Source organism: Rhinatrema bivittatum, chromosome 1 (assembly GCF_901001135.1).
Source record: "Rhinatrema bivittatum chromosome 1, aRhiBiv1.1, whole genome shotgun sequence".
Classification (NCBI taxonomy): Eukaryota; Metazoa; Chordata; class Amphibia; order Gymnophiona; family Rhinatrematidae; genus Rhinatrema; species Rhinatrema bivittatum.
In genome coordinates, this window is record NC_042615.1 from 336,917,785 (window position 1) to 336,935,887 (window position 18,103).

Genomic DNA, 18,103 nt, shown 5'->3' on the forward strand with positions numbered 1-18,103 from the left:
TTTATTTATTTATTTTATTTATTTATTTATTATTGTTTATATACTGACATTCGATCTGAGATATCACATCGGTTTACGTTCAGGTACTGTAGGTATTTCCCTATCCCCAGAGGGCTTACAATCTAAGTTTGTACCTGAGGCAGTGGAGGGTAAAGTGACTTGCCCAAGGTCACAAGGAGTGACAGCGGGACTCGAACCACTGCTCTAACCACTAGGCTATTCCTCCCTCATATGGCAGATAAGAGTGTGGGAGCTTGTGCGTGTAGAAGTGGGGACATGCATGTGATTGTGAGCATGTGACAGCGGGAGCTTATAGGTGTGGGAGCCTGCATGTGAGTGTGTGTGTGTATATATATGAGAGAGAGAGTGTGAGACTGTATTAGACACAGTATGTGATAATGAGTCTGTGTGTAAGATGTATGTATGTGTGAGAGAGAGAGAGGTGTGTGAGAGAGCCTGTGTGAGAGTAAATGGGTGCAAGAGAAAGGGGCATAGCCTGCTTAAGGTTGTGTGGGGATGTGTGTGAGAGAGGGACAGAGGGAGCCTGTGTGAGAAGCTGAGAGAGGGGTCAAATTCTGGGAATGGAGGGCTGGGGAGAAAAGATGGAAGGGAAACTCTTACAGCGTTCTTCTAGGAAAATTGTGCTCAATATATTTTTTAAAAACTCTGCATCTTTGAGTAATAATTTTTCTGTTTTACATTTTAAATTATTTACTCAGACTGTGATGTATATTGTGTTATTTTGACCAATATAAAGTATGCAGAATTCTGCAGAATTGTCCTTGCCACTTATCCCCCTCAGTTAGCTGTGTTTGCAGTATATTTGTAATAAATATGCATAAGATATATATTTATACACACTGGAGGCAGTGCATAGAGATATCTCATGCATATTCATCAGGGGTATCTTAAAAACCTGACTGGCTAGCGGATCCAAGGACTGGTTTGAACAGCACTGGATTTGGACTGTATGGAGAGAGAGAATATCCTCCATTGGAGTCCTGAGGAAATGTGGCAGAAGAAGTAAACTCAATTGTATTGGGTGCCACTGGCCTGATTAAGAAGAAGAATTTCCAGGCCTATCTAGACATGTTGCCTGTGCATATAACTTCCTGTGAGTTCCAGGAAGAAGCTCTCTTTGGCACAATTCAGAAGGACATCATCAATATATTTGAGAGACTAAGATCAGACTCCACATATACGCAAAATTAACCCTTTTGGAGACATTACCCCATAATAGATGCACCCCTCCAAATGCAGTATGATAGCACAGCTTCTGTTTTTTTGAACAGTAATTTTTGCATTTGATTTCTCAGTGTTAGGAAGAAACTATATGTGCACTGCCTGAGTTTGCATTTATCTGTTTTCTCATCTTTCACTCTCTTCGTGTCTCATTATGTTTTTTTTCTTTTGTAAATTGTTCTGAAGTGGTAGAGTGCAGCAGTATATGAATCGGTAGTAGAGGGTAAGAAGCTGTGCATAGAAAATAAATACTTCAATAACATCATACAGTACTGTAGCATTTCATCCAGAGCAGTAATTGAAATAATATATCCATGTATTTTTAGATGGATAATCAGATTTCTGAAAGGAAAAAAATCTATTTGCTGTTCTCTGAACCACATTTTAGCTAGAATCACAGTGTAGGAAGGCTCATTAGATTGCTTTTGTGCAGCATGGAGAGCCATTTGCAGTAGTTGCATCTGGTAAAATTCAATAAAATAAATCCCAAGAGACATATATGTCCCAGGAAGAACAACTATCCGTGGATTTAAGTTGATAACAGATTTTGTTAACCAGCACTATGGTCAGCCATAGTGATTGAAGGAAAACTACAAAACATGGTACTTAACAATAGAAAAGATTGAGCAGGATATACTTTTAAAGATGTTAAATATTTTTTCTCTGTCTCTATATATGTATATATGTGAATATATATACACACTACTACTACTATTACTACTACTACTACTACTTATCATGTCTAAAGTCTTACTAGTCATATGCAGCGCTGAACAGATACACATAAATCATCCCTGTTCCATGGAACTTACAATCTAGTGTCTCACCTATTTATACAGGTATAGCTATAGATGTATATGCACACAAACATATTATGGAATCGATAGTCCAAAGCCGTTTGGTTGGCATAGATGAATAACTTAAGAGAGCCGATATAGAGAAAGTGAAATAACATTTCAAACATCTTTGACATTCGCGCCCCTCTAAATATTGGAGCCCTTCTTAACAACAAAGAGAAGCATTTGAGGTCGAATCAATGATAGCTTGATGCATACTTAGAAGCTCATTGGATAATGGAACATAGATACAGTTAGTGCTGAGATTGAATTGTTTCGTGTGTAGCTGTTGGTTTCGTTTGAAAATTAAAGTTCCCTTGAAGAAGCCATACAGGCAAAATGAGGCCTTGTTGGGATATGTAAAAAATATGTGAATACGCCATCATTTGATACAGTGGGAAACGGACAGGGACAAGCAAGTAATGAGGTTATGCCAGTGTGATATTCAGAATTGGAAAGTCATAGTCGGGCATGACAGTTCTTTTTTCAGTAATATACTGTATTACTAAAAAATAGATAAATGGATGAATGCTATATGAAGTGTAAATTTTATTCTCATGCATTTATTGATGGAAATGATTTATACATGAAGTATAGCTATTTTGTGATGAATTGTTACTGTGCTTAAGTATAAAGGGTGACTAGGATAGGTGATAGTGTGAGATTAGTCATAGTTGAGGGATGAAAAGTGGGTTTTAGATGTAGGAATTGTGTATACTTTATATTAAATTTATGTATGAGTATCTTGAATTGTATGTAAACAAAATACTTTTATAAAAGGATTTTTTTCAATAAATATGAATTTTTAACTTGAATAATTGATGGTATCAAATATTATAAGCTAAATTAGATGGGGTTTTTTTTTAAGCAAAGTCCTGCAAGTGAATTTGACATGAACTCCATTTCAGTTTCACACACACATGGTGGTTGTATTACAGCGATGTGTCTGTGTTTGCCAGCATATGCTTGTCTCTGCTTATATTATAGAGAACAGGTTATTTAAAAACGTATGTCCTAGGAAGGATAATTTTCAAAAGCATTTCCCTGGGTAAAACATTATTTTACCTGCAAAAATTAGGCTTTTAAAATCTTTCCTGCCTGATATGTAGGCACATATGCATGCTTATATCCTGTTGATGCATAAGTTTAACAGGACTGAACAGAGGAGTTCCTACGAACAGGTATGGGACACACAAACACATACATGGGCACACATGTTATTTATAAGAATCTCCCATGTAGAATAAATACATAGACACACTAATACACATTAAGGGGTAATTTTGTAACATTGTGCATGTTAGCCAGTAATTATGAAAACAAGTCACACCAATTTTTAAAGTGGACTTACTCACGTTGCTTTGAAAATTTTCCCATCAAATCTATCCCATACACTTACATCTGCTATTTTTTTGTGAAAATGTCCCCTCATACATTTGAAAATTCTAATAAGTGTGTGTGGGTAGACTTGCTGGGAATTTTGAAAGAAACAAAAATAAGTCCACTTTAAAAATTAGTGTAAAACATAAGAATTTCCATACTGGGTCAGACCAAGGGTCCATCAAGCCCAGTATTCTGTTTCCAACTGTGGCCAATCCAAAGTCAAAGTACCTGGCAAGTACCCAAACATTAGATAGATCACAAGCTACTATTGCTTATTAATTAATAGCAGTTTATGGATTTTTCCTCTAGATACTTTTCCAAACCTTTTTTTTTTATTTTTAATTTTCAAATTTCACATAATTACATGTAACATTTTCTCAATAGAACACAGTACATATATCCAAGTAAATACATTCTCCATATATAAATTATATTTAGGTATATATACATTGAGAATGTATACCTAAATATAAGAAATTTGGGGGCAAAAGAACAATGAGCGAAAAAAGACAATATTTCTATATTAGGAATCCGGTAGGAGAGCAACTTTACTACATATGTCGATCCTTCTCTAGGGGGGGTGGGGCGGGTACTATGTGAGTGACCAGTCAGAAAGTCCCTGAGCTGCTCTGGTTCAGAAAACACATAATTATTGTTCAAATGCTTAACACAACATTTGCAGGGATACTTCAAAACATATCGGGGCCCTAAACTTAGGACCCTCTCTCATAGCAAGAAATTCCTTTCTACGAAGTTGGGTTGACTTAACAATATCTGGATATATCCAGATTTGTGCTCCATAAAAAGGGGCTATTTTACATACGACAGTAAAGTAGGACTTGGGGAAAGTCAGGATTTACATAAGTAAATCTGTGTATTTTAAAATGTGCACGCGTGACTGAAATGACCAGTTTTACCAATTATTCTACCAGTTTGCCTAGTCGTTCTCTGGGTTAGCGAGACCCTTTTAAACGTGTGTATATATGCGCGTGAAAGTGAATATAAGCACATATTTTATACTTTTATAAAATACGGAAAATGTGAATAGAGGCTTCTTACGCACACATATGCTAATTTTTCTGTGCATAATGTTTTGAAAATTCACATTATAACCTGTAAAGCATATCGGAGGCAATTTTGAGTAACCTGCAAAGGTACAAGTTCTGTGTGGCTTCCCCTTTTGAAAATTTGCTACATGGTAAATAGAAAAATACATGAGGACCCTGTGCCTGTTGTTTCTGCTGTTTAATTGCACACTTGAAAATGCATACATAAATTTGAAAATCAAATTAACATATATATTTTCCCTCCTCAGTCTTCCCTGATCCCACCACCCTAGGATAGCCTAATTTTGCTATGACTAAATCTAGTTGCCTTGATTTATCTATTCTAAGGTATGCAGTTTTCATCCCTGGGAATCTAACTGGGTAAGTCCTTTTACTCAGCTTAGACCCTTTATGAAAATTGTCCTTACTGTGACTGACTAAAATAAAATTATATTAGTCACATTGAGGCTAGTGATTGGTGCAAACACTGCGGGTACTTTTTACCTGCAAGGTTTGCATCAATAATTAAATCAAGAGGATGTTTGCTTTGATTATTCCCCATGGGAAAAAGCACCCACAGAGATTTTATACCTGCTTTTTCTGGGCAAAATAACACACATAGCTTTGAAAATCCAAACTATGTTCTGGCCTCCTCTGCTCCCGGGAATGCCTCTGCTTTATGCAGCTTAAATGTGGGAACAACGCTAGACCTGTCACCCGCATTGAGGGTGTATGGTTTTTGAAAAGTCCATTTCTGTGGGTAAAACACTTGGAAGTAGACATTCAAAGACCTGGATTTTCTAAAGTTGCACGGCTTTCTGAATTGCGTGGTAACGGGGGGGGGGGGGGCGAAGCGGTGGGGCGGGCCTGCGAAAGCCGGCAGCGATCGCACCACCGCGGTGTTATCGCTGCCGGCTTTCGCACCCAATAGCGCCATTGTGAAAGGTGGTGCTATTGGGCACGCTACTGGCAGCGATAACAGGTCTTACCTTATCGCCACCAGCGAAGTTTCTGCTGCATCTGCCCAGACTCCTTCTCTTCCGGTCCCGACTCTGTCCCTATCTAGCTATGGCACGCGAAAATGACCCTCTTAGCAGGATAAGACTTAGCCAGCTAATTTTTCACGGGATGATCAGCAGCACACCTATGCTGTTGATTATCCCAGTAGAAATCACTACTTAGCCAGATAAGTTCGAATATCTGCACTTATCCGGATAAGTTGTTCCTCCTTTATCTGCCCACATCCCGCATACTAACTACTAGCTGGATAAGTACTTAGTTGAATAAGTGGCAACTGCTGATCACAGCCGGCTATTCAGCAGCTGCAGCTTATCCCGGATAAATCGCTACTTATCCAGCTAAGTGGCCCTGAATATAATCGTCTGTTTTACCCAGGGAAGTGGCTTCTATTATTTACCTTTGATTTCATTATGGGTTATATTATTTGACAGCTAAGCATAATATTTTATATTTTGTACAGTTAAGAATCCTGAAAACAGAAAATAATGATCAAGGGCATTTTTTTTTCCAACACCTAACATTAACTTCTCAACCTTTCCCTGTATTTCGCCTATGATGCTGCCTTCCAAATACAGCATTCTAGCACCTCTATCAGATCTGCTTTTTAGGATACCCACAATGACTATTTATGGGATACATTCCTATACATAAGGTCTAAGAACCAGACTAATTTGCATGTTTTGATTACCCTTGTTCTGTCCCCAGCAGTGAGTACCTGTTTGTATCTGTACATATTGTAGTTTAACTGTGTTTAGTGCAGTCCTCCCTTCTGAAGATTCTTAATACTGAAACACTTTCTGTAACCCTTGATAAGTCTGTGAGCCTTTGCCTTTAAGAGAAGCCTTTGCCCTTAAGAGAAGCTCCCTCCCCCCTCCACTTTCTCTCACTATTGGAAGAGCTTGAATGCCCCTCAATCTAACTTGTCTTCCTAGATGCCTTATAGGCTCAAGGGACTGCCCTTCATGTCCCCCCCCTGTGTCACATGGTTCTTAGGCTCACTGCCATTGGACCTTGCCCCCCTGCCCCCAGCTTGTGGAGGCATTTCCTTTAGCAGCTCTCGACGAGAGTTCAGTCTTGCCCATGCTTGTTTCTGAGCCTGCAGCGCTCTGTAAAACCCTGTGAAACGATTGGGTTTTTTACCTTTTCTCTTACTGCCTTTGTCTGAAGACTAAATCAGTCTCATATCCCTCAAGCTTTCTACCTCTACCATAAACTAACCCCCGCAACACGAGACCTCCTTTGCCCTCCTGCTACCCTGTGTCCAGTTACCAAAGATCTTTGCTTAGGAGCTGACGTTTGAAATGCAACAATTGTGAGTAGAATTTACTTGTACAATAAATAATTTCAAACTTAAAGAATCTTTGTCTTGAGGACTGATTGGAGAAAAAGTTTAGCTGCCTGGATGGCAAACTCTGATGTCTGCCTGACCCAGAACAACCCTGAAAACAAGATCTGTTGGGACCCTCAATTTAGCCACTATCCTTAGACAAAGTGATATAGCAGGCAGTCAACTCTGTTTTTATGTGATGATTGTTTCATTCTTCCTACAGTAGCTTCTGAAACCATGGAGACAGCAGTTCTCTGCCAGCTTATTTGGGATATATTGAGAGGGTGGCAGCATGAGCTCCCTTAGAGTGGAGGCAGCTATACTATGACAGATGTTGTCTTCTGCTGCCCCTAGGCATGATCAAGGTGGATGCCATGCCCTCTCAATCCCATACCTCAAGTTTTATGAACCCCCTTAACCCATGGCAGACCTCTGCAGACCTTCAATTTCCTCCTTCCACACTAACTTATTTAATTCCTACTCCTTCCCTCCAGCTGGTCCTCTGATTCTTTCCCATGGTGCCCCACCTCCAACCTCTCTTCCTCCCACCGAAGTGATCTCAAGAGCTCTGGCTGCAGTGCTAGTGCTGTTGGTTTCACAGGGTGGTGTGGGGGAGAGGGGGGAATGAGCGAGTCCGTGGCTCTGTACTCACAGGACTGAATTGTTCCCACTCCCTCCAGGATTCCATGTGGTAGGCAGGGCCTAAGAGCATGGGTCCGTGGGCTCATGCATTCCCTGCAAGTGCTGCCTTGTGTTGACAGCAGCACTGGAGCTGGAGCTCCAAGGTTGCTTGGGAGGTGGTGTGAGAGAGAGAGAGAATCAAAGGACCAGCCAGAGGGGGGAAGGGGGGTGGCAGGAATCTGGGGCTTTGCTGTCGCTAGAATTGTGACCAACCCTAATAGGCCTGTGAGTAAATCCAGGCCTTCAAGCTATAAACAAAAGCAAATTAAAACTGGCTGTACCCTCTCTGGTAAACAGCACTCACCTGTTTACAAAACAGTGTTTTTTTGGTTTTTTTTTTAAAGACATATACAACAGAATACAGTTAGAAATGTATTGCTGACTTATCTTTACCAGTTTGCTTGGAACTCTCTAGTTCCTGTCAGAGCTTTCATTTCTGTGAAAGGATCACAAATTATATTTCTTAAATTTTGGACCTTGATGTTCCATACACACGAGTCGCTCACATTTCTGCCTGTTTTGGAATTTAAGACACTATTCTTAGTATATCTGCTGTCATAGTTGCCAGGGAATAGAAGGGGAACTGTTGGAAATGTTAAAATCTATTTTTCTTAAATTCATGCACTGAAGACTCCTTAGCATAAGAACTTTTGAAATGTCAGGATGCATCAAACTGTCCTCAGTGGAACACTCTCTGCTCCGTAAGAGTTTAAAATGGCATTGATTGAGAGTACCCCAGTGATGACCTCATTCCTTTGTTTCAGGACCGTTGAGGCTAGGATGTTATGAATTAGGCTTTAATAGCCCTTGGAATTGATGGTGAGTTGGGTAAAGGGTGGATAATCAGTCTGTGAGAGAATAGTATTACAACTTCAGTAAAAGCAATTGGCCTTATTGATCACTTAGGTAGGGATGTACAAGAGTGGCAAGCTAGTAATGAAAGTTTAGCTGCATATGATGTCCTGATGTGCTGTCTCCAAAAGAGATGTACACATATGTGGCAGGTCAGGCTGTGAGAGGTTTTGAGAAGCAGATAATTAAAGCAATATACAAAACAGTAACATTTGATTCATAAACTTGTCCTATAGATCCCATTGCCTTTTTGTTTTTTAAGCTATTTATTTTATTATGAGCAGCATGGCACCACATGAAAAACAGAAGGTATCCAAAACCTGCTTTGGAGAACTAGTTTATACAAATATATTAAGTATAATGTTGCCATGTTAGTGCAAAAATTGATGATTAACATTGCAGTTGCACCATGGATTAGTGCCATTTTTCACATTTATGTACCTATACATATTTTAAATTCAGCAGACAAATGCTTTTTGGATGTACCTTCTTATAGGACTGTGCATTTGGTGGAGTTTCAGGAATGTGCCTTTTTGGTGAGTGCTCCTGTATTCGACAACACTCCTCTAGTACAGTTGCACTCATTAACATATCACTCTTTTTATGAAAGCGTTAAAAACTTTTCTTTTTAAGGCAGCATTTGGAAATGATGGTGTGAAGGACTTTTTAATATTTTAATTTGTGCAGAAGCTGTCTTTATGATCCTGAGTGAGCAGCACCTCTTCATTTGTTTATCTTAAATATTATCTATGATTTTATTCATGTAATGTTTTTATGATTTTTATTTTCTGCTTTTTATTATTTTGTTATTGCTGATTTATGAATGTTTTTATGGAATTTGCTGTGATCTTAAGGAATATGTGGACTATAATTCTCAGAAATAATAAAATCTCATGTGTTTTAATTGCGGATATCTTGAAAATCTGAGTGGCTGTGAAATCACCAGAGCAAATCTGGGATCAATTGATTAAAGGCATGAAAATAGCTTATCATTATGGCCTATTATTGAATCAAAGGCATTTTTCCTATTATGGTCATATAGTGAAAAAATGTGGTCATAAGCGAAAACTATTAGTTTTGGAGATGTCTTTTTCTACCTTATGTTTCTGGATTGCTATTTTCTCTCTTCTGTGTCCTTAATAATCCCTTCAACTTGCACACCCTTCTGTAATATTGTTTATTTGCTTATGATCTTCTAAGAAAATCAAAAGCAAATTCTCTTATTTATATATATATATATATATATATATTTTTTTTTTTTTTTTTATTTTATTTTATTTTTTTTTTAATACATTTAGGTCATGTACTTTGAGAGAGGTTGAACCTGATGAGCTAATGCCATCTTTCAGCTGATCTGTGTTACTATTTAAGGGTTTACAGATCATTAAATACTGTAACTACTGTAAACAAATTAGTTTATTTGGATGCCAAGATGCATAAAAATGTAGAACAAATGAAACGCGCCCAGAGACCCAATAATTAAGAACTAATTATTGGGCAGAGCTTTTCTGTTTTGCTTTTTGGGCACTTCTTTTCCTAGTACACAAAATTAATTTACTTTTACAGTAATATTGCTGGAGCAAAAGCTTGGCAAAAACAGCAAAGAAAGGGCGAGGCACGAATATTACTGAGGAAACATTCTGCTCTGCCCAGTTATCAACTACAGTGCAAAAAGACGTATGTAAAGCCAAGTTAACATTGCAAAAGGTTGAGTAATTAAGATTAGCTTGGAGGTATAGCATGTTCGGAGGAAAATACAGGAAGTTACTTGTCTTTGCTTATTGGGCTTTGCATATCCCATTTAGGAGTGCTATATCAATTTCTTAGCCATTCTTTTCAGTGATGATGGTATGAGCTGGATGATACTGTGGGTACTACCCTACTAGGAGGAAGAGTACTGAGAGAAAACAGTAAGGAGAGAAAGATGAACAGAAAGAAATCAAGTATAGGAAATACTTTCAGTTTTCAATTTTTTTTTTGTACTGTACTGTAGATAATATGAGCACTGCTAAAATGACTTCCTCCCTCAAACATTAAAAGAATGACTGAAAGAGATTCAAGCTCATTTCAACACTTGCTATTGGTGGAAAGACTGCCTTTTGTCATTCACCTTAGGACTAACATCAAGGGGAGAAGTTTCACACACTGGGCCTGATTTAGCAAAGATGTTTTCCTCACAGGCAAAGAATGGGAGTAACCCTTGATGAATCTGACTCTTCGCCTCTAGTGCAGTATATTTAATGAGGAACTAGAAGGAGAAATAAAACAGAAAGGGTTTAGAGGGGAATAAGGGTACAAAGAAGGATAGGAACAAGGGAGGTATAGGCAGGGGAAAGGAAGGGGGATGAAGTTAGAAGGGTTTTTAACTTTTAGAATTGTCTTATTAATATTATTATATTTTAAGTGTTTTAACTTCAATGTTGAAGTAATATGTATTTTAGCCTATTATTTTTAGCTGAAAATAATGTAAAATCTATAGTGATAAGTTTGTTATATGGGTATGTTTTTCGAATCTTGTTACTGCAAATTCCATGATTGTTAACCGCCTTGATATTAAATTGAAAGTCGGTATATAAAGTTGAATAAATAAATAAATGAATCAAATTGACTAATCTCACCTATTTGCTTATTCATTGAGCAGGGATTGGAGAAGGACTGCTAATTGTTGATGGGATGCATATGGGAATGGGGTAATACACTATTTACAAAAGGGAATGTTTATGAGGAAGTAGCAAAACTGAAAGTTGACAAAGCTGTGGAACCACATAGGATACATTCTAGGGTATTAAAAGGGGTCAGAAAAGTTCTGGTAGCTCCTTTGAAGGATCTGTTCAATAGATCTTTGGAAGTCAGAGTGACTCGTGAAAGTGGAGAAGGTCAGATGGGACCTTCTTTATAAAAGTGGTAACGAATAAAAGGTTGGAATCTACAGGCTGGTTATTTTTATCTTAATGGTGGGAAAATTAATGGAGCGTACTGAAGGAAAGGATATTGAAATATCTAGATTGCAGCATGCTGAAGGAACTGGGGCAGCATTGATTAACTAAAGCGAGATCATGTCATTAAAATCTGATTTCTTTGGGTTTACTAAAAAAAAAATTAGGTCAAGGCCATGTACTGGATGTGGTTTACTTGATTTCCACAAATCTTTTGATACTGTATTTTCTCACAGGACAAGCAGGTTGGTAGTCCTCACATATGGGTGACATCACAGGATGGAGCCCAATCACAGAACACTTTTGTCAAAGTTTCTAGAACTTTGACTGGCACCTATTGGGTATGCCCAGCATGGCACTAAACCTGCAGCCAGCAGGGGTCCCCCTTCAGTCTTCTTTTTTCCGCGCAGCAGTAGCCACGCAGGTTAAGGAGCTCCACGGAGATTCCTGACAGGAATTTTCCTCACGGAATTACTAAAAACTTTCATACCCCACAGGGGTCCCTCCTTTGAATTTTCGGTAGATTCCCATTGAGTTTGGCCCTCACGGCCTACTGGCCGTCGACCGTACCGCGGCTAAATTTTTTCAAAGGCCATGGCATCGGGGTTCCGTCAATGCCTGGACTGTACTCGCACCATGTCCATTATAGATCCGCATAAAGTCTGTGTAATATGTCTCTGGTGCAAGCAGGATGTCCAGAATGGAGAAAATGGAACTTCTCTTCCGTTCTCAAACTCTGACGCCCTCAATTGCACCGATGTCGTCTGAACCGGCACCGCCCACTTTGTGCCAGTATCGGCCACCGGCCGGTGACAGTCCAGCGTCGACGACTTCTCAGCCTTTGACTACCTCTACTCCACCTCAGGACCGAGGGGATCATAGAGAGAAACATTGGCATTGACACTGCAAGTCTCGGACCATCGAGGAAGGAAAATCTTCGACTTCACCATCGTCCGAGCCACCATCGAAAAAACCCCATCCAGAAAAGGCACTGACCCTTTCTGCGACTGGGTCACCGAGGCAACCCTCACCCGGACAGGTATCGGGAGCCGCGACTCCGCCTTTAATGGTGGTCCCTCCGGCTATGCCTCTGCCTCCTTCTTCCCTTCCGGAGCCGGGGCTGCATGCTCTAGGTCTCCATGAAGAACTGGACCGGATGGTTCAGGAGGCCATCGATAAGGTAATGTCAGACTGCAAGGTCCCCCGGCGCCAGTCGCAGAACCGACCATCGATCCCAGTCCGTCAGCATTGGCACCGCTGCTCTCGAAGATGGAAGCGGTCATAGCTGCTTTTCCACCGATGGATCCTGGGTCACCGATGGCTCCGGTGCCTTCCCCGCTTCCCCTGTCATCAGAAGGGGAAACACCGTTCCGCATTCCTCCATCAGGAGTCCTTCCGATGCCTCAACCATCGATGCTGATGCGCCCATTGGCACCACCGATCCATCCATCGATGCCCTCAATGCCTGCACCGGTGCCCTCGTCGCCTTTATCGGTGCCTCCAGTACTTCTCTCGATGCCTTCAGATCCTAGATCAGGACCTTCAGGAATACCATCGTCCCGTCCTTCTCAGGTTCCTACAGGGACAGGTGCTGATCCCTATGACATCTGGACTGACGATTCATCTCAAGACACCGATTATTTACCATCGCCACCTGAAAGTAGGAAGTGTTCTCCTCTAGAGGACTTGTCCTTCATAAATTTTGTGAAGGAAATGTGGTTCCCTTCCAATTATAGACTGAGCAAGATGATAGGCACCAAATGATGGAGCTGTTATAATTCCTGAATGCTCCTAAGGAAATAACCTCCAACCCTATTCACCAGGTTCTTTTGGATCTCCTCAAAATGAACTGGGAACACCCTGGTTCTGTTGCTCCAGTCAACAGAAAAGCTGATACCACTTATTTAGTCCAGTCAGCCCCAGGATTCCAGAAACCTCAGCTGGATTACCAATCTGTGGTTGTAGAATCGGCCCAAAAAAGGGCAAAAAGATCAAAACCCCACTCTTCCTTTCCCCCAGGTAAGGAACAGAAATTTCTGGATGCTATTGGCCGGCGTGTCTTCCAGGGATCAATGCTTATCTCTCGGATCGCCTCTTACCAGCTGTATATGACCCAGTACGACAGGGATTATTCAAGCAGATACAGGACTTTGCAGAGTCCCTGCCTCAGCAATTCCAGGAACAGCTTCAAACCCTGGTACACAAGGGTTTCAAGGCAGGGAAGCATGAAATAAGATCCTCTTATGATATCTTCGACACCGCTTCCAGGGTATCTGCAACTGCTATTTCGGCAAGAAGGTGGGCTTGGCTTAAGTCTTCAGACTTGCACCCTGAAGTACAAGACAGATTATCTGATCTGCCCTGCATAGGAGACAATCTGTTTGCCGAACTGATTCAGCGGATAGTGGTGGAACTCAAGGACCATCATGAGACCCTTCGCCAGCTCTCTCTGATGCCCTCTGAGTATTCCTCCAAACAGCCTTTCAGGAAGGATACTAAAAAGTCATTTTTCCGTCCAAAGAAGTCCTATGCACCACCATCTAGAACGCGTTCCATGAGACCTTTCCAAAAGACCCAGTCTCGTCAACCGCGGAAACAAAAGCCGCAGGTAGCTCCTCAGCCGGGCCCTGCTTGATTCCTGCATAGAGAGCAGCAGCCAGTTTCCACTGCCTCAGATACCAGTGGGAGGTCGACTGTGCCATTTCAACAACAGGTGGCTCACAATCACCTCAGACCAGTGGGTCCTTGCCATAATCTCTCAGGGTTATCACCTGAACTTTCTCTCCATCCCACTGGATTCCGCACCTCGGCTGACGTGGGGAACATCTGACCACTCACCACTCCTGGAACAGGAGGTTTCCCTCCTCCTCCAGTCCAGAGCAATAGAGCCAGTGCCCTACTCCCAATGAGGCCTAGGATTCTATTCCTGGTACTTTCTAATCCCCAAAAAATCAGGCGGCGTTCGTCCAATTCTGGACCTACGTGCCCTCAACAAGTACCTCCACCGAGAAAAGTTCAAGATGGTAACCTTGGGTTCCCTCCTTCCTCTTCCGCAAAAAGGAGACTGGCTCTGCTCTCTCGATCTCCAAGACGCGTATACACACATTGCGATAACTCCATCTCATCGCAGATTCCTGAGATTTCTGGTAGGCCCCAAGCACTATCAGTACCGAGTGCTACCGTTCGGCCTGGCATCTGCACCATGAGTCTTAACCAAGTGCCTCGTAGTAGTAGCAGCCTTCCTCAGGACTCAAGGTGTTCACGTCTACCCCTATCTAGACGATTGGTTGATCAGGGCTCCCACTCAGCAAGCTGCTCTGTCGTCCCTACGTCTTACTTTACACTCTCTGATTTCGCTAGGATTTCTCGTCAACTACGCGAAATCCTGCTTAGTCCCATCTTAAACTTTATAATTCATAGGGGCAGACTTGGACACCTTGCAGGCAAAGGCATTTCTGCCTTGACAGCGAGCTCTCACTCTCATCTCTCTCGCAGACAGGCTACAGTCTCCGCACCGCACGACTGCACGCCACTTCCTCATCCTGCTGGGACACATGGCATCCTCATTACAGGTTACCCCAATGGCCTGCTTGGCCATGAGAGTCATGCAGTGGACTCTAAGATCACAATGGACTCAGTCCGTCCAACCTCTATAGACTACTGTCCATATCACCGACTCACTTAGTCAGTCTCTAGCCTGGTGGCAAAATCAGATCAATCTCCTCCGAGGCCTGCCCTTCCAGGCTCCAGATCCTCAAATAATTCTCACCACCGATGCTTCCAACCTCGGCTGGGGAGCCCATGTCGCCGATTTGCAGACACAAGGAGCTTGGTCTCCAGAGGAAGCCAAAAACCAAATCAATTTCCTGGAGCTTCGAGCAATCAGGGTATTTCAGGATCACCTTTCTAACCAGGTCATCCTGATTCAGACGGACAACCAGGTGGCCATGTGGTACATCAACAAACAGGGAGGGACGGGCTCCTACCTACTGTATCAGGAGGCTTCGCAGATATGGGTGGAGGCCCTCTCCCATTCGATGTACCTCAGGGCCACCTACTTGCTGGGAGTGGACAATGTGTTGGCGGACAAGCCGAGTCGCGCCTTTCAACCACACGAGTGGTCCCTCAACCCCACTGTAGCGGACTCAGTATTCCAACATTGGGGTTACCCCCACATAGACCTCTTTGCGTCACCTCAGAACTGCAAAGTAGAGAACTTTTGCTCTCTCACTCGCAGCTAACACTCTCAGCCACAAGATGCGTTCTCCCTCTCATGGGCAACCGGTCTCCTAAGAACATAAGAATATGCCATACTGGGTCAGACCAAGGGTCCATCAAGCCCAGCATCCTGTTTCCAACAGTGGCCAATCCAGGCCATAAGAACCTGGCAAGTACCCAAAAACTAAGTCTATTCCATGTTACCATTGCTAATGGCAGTGGCTATTCTCTAAGTGAACTTAATAGCAGGTAATGGACTTCTCCAAGAACTTATCCAATCCTTTTTTAAACACAGCTATACTAACTGCACTAACCACATCCTCTGGCAACAAATTCCAGAGTTTAATTGTGCGTTGAGTAAAAAAGAACTTTCTCCGATTAGTTTTAAATGTGCCCCATGCTAACTTCATGGAGTGCCCCCTAGTCTTTCTACTCTCCGAAAGAGTAAATAACCAATTCACATCTACCCGTTCTAGACCTCTCATGATTTTAAACATCTCTTTATCATATCCCCCCTCAGCCGTCTCTTCTCCAAGCTGAAAAGTCCTAACCTCTTTAGTCTTTCCTCATAGGGGAGCTGTTCCATTCCCCTTATCATTTTGGTAGCCCTTCTCTGTACCTTCTCCATCGCAATTATATCTTTTTTGAGATGCGACGACCAGAATTGTACACAGTATTCAAGGTGCAGTCTCACCATGGAGCGATACAGAGACATTATGACATTTTCCATTTTATTCACCATTCCCTTTCTAATAATTCCCAACATTCTGTTTGCTTTTTTGACTGCTGCAGCACACTGAACTGACGATTTCAATGTGTTATCCACTATGACGCCTAGATCTTTCTTGGGTTGTAGCACCTAATATGGAACCCAACATTGTGTAATTATAGCATGGGTTATTTTTCCCTATATGCATCACCTTGCACTTATCCACATTAAATTTCATCTGCCATTTGTATGCTCAATTTTCCAGTCTCACAAGGTCTTCCTGCAATTTATCACAATCTGCTTGTGATTTAACTACTTTGAACAATTTTGTGTCATCTGCAAATTTGATTATCTCACTCGTCGTATTTCTTTCCAGATCATTTATAAATATACAAGCCGTTAAGCCTGTTAAAACGGGCTATATCCCTCTGTCTCTCACCTCCCCCTCATTCTCTCTCCCCTCACTTTTCACCACCCCCTACCTCCCTCCCTCACCCACTCCCTCCCTCATCTTCACCACCCTACCTCCCTCCCTCCCTCTCACTCACTCCCCCCTCTCTCCCTCCCTCTCACTCACACTCAGTCCCACTCACTCTCACTCAGTCCCACTCTCTCCCTCCCCCTCTCCCTCCGTCCCACTCCCTCCCTCCCTCCCTCCCTCCCTCTCAGTCCCACTCACTCCCTCCCCCCTCACTCAGTCCCACTCCCTCCCTCCCCTCTCACTCAGTCCCACTCCCTCCCTCCCTCTCACTCAGTCTCACTCCCTGTCTCTCCTCCCCTCTCTCCTCCCTCTCTCTGTCAGTCCCTCCCTCGCTGCCGCCGCCGCCCGCTGCCGCCTCTGCCACCCGACGCCACTGCCACTGCCACCCGACACCGACGCCGCCGCTGCCACCGGACGCCGCTGCCACTCGACGCCGCCATTTTTTTTTCTGATGCTGGCTCAGACCGACGTGCTCGCCCGCACATGCGCGGTAGAGCTGGTCTCTACCGCGCATTTGCGGCACGTCGGTCAACCTTCAATTATTAGGTTGATTGAAAATTAAGGGTCCCAATACAGATCCCTGAGGCACTCCACTGTCCACTACCTTCCACTGAGAAAATTGTCCATTTAATCCTACTCTCTGTTTCCTGTCTTTTATTTATTATTATTATTTATAATTTTTATATACCGACATTCTTACATTAAAATACAAATCATACCGGTTTACATAAAACAGAAAAAGCAGGAAAAAATATTTCCGTAGTCAAATACAAAGAACATTTATAATAAAATTGTTAACAAAGTCATAAGGTAGGAACTTGAAAAAAAGGTTACTTAACAGAAAACGTAAAAGAAAAAATATTAAATGAAGCACAAAGAGTTGCACGAAGGGGTGCACAAAGGGGAGAGCCTTTTAGCCAGTTTGCAATGAAAAGGACATCGCCACCTATCCCATGACTTTTTACTTTTCCTAGAAGCCTCTCATGAGGAACTTTGTCAAACGCCTTCTGAAAATCCAAGTATACTACATCTACCGGTTAACCTTTATCCACATGTTTATTAACTCCTTCAAAAAAGATTTGTGAGGCAAGACTTGCCCTGGGTAAAGCCATGCTGACTCTGTTCCATTAAACCATGTCTTTCTATATGTTCTGTGATTTTGATGTTTAGAACACTTTCCACTACTTTTCCTGGCACTGAAGTCAGGCTAACCTATAGTTTCCCGGATCGCCCCTGGAGCCCTTTTTAAATATTGGGGTTACATTTGCTATCCTCCAGTCTTCAGGTACAATGGATGATTTTAATGATAGGTTACAAATTTTTACTAATAGGTCTGAGATTTCATTTTTTAGTTCCTTAAGAACTCTGGGGT

The 18,103-nt window shown here is 42.0% G+C and overlaps 1 protein-coding gene across 2 annotated transcripts in view; it reads left to right on the plus strand.

Annotated features, from left to right (window-relative positions):
• SLC4A4 (solute carrier family 4 member 4) overlaps window positions 1-18,103 on the plus strand; it is a 782,778-nt gene that overhangs the window by 534,852 nt on the left and 229,823 nt on the right. The gene's annotated exons all lie outside the window — the stretch shown is intronic.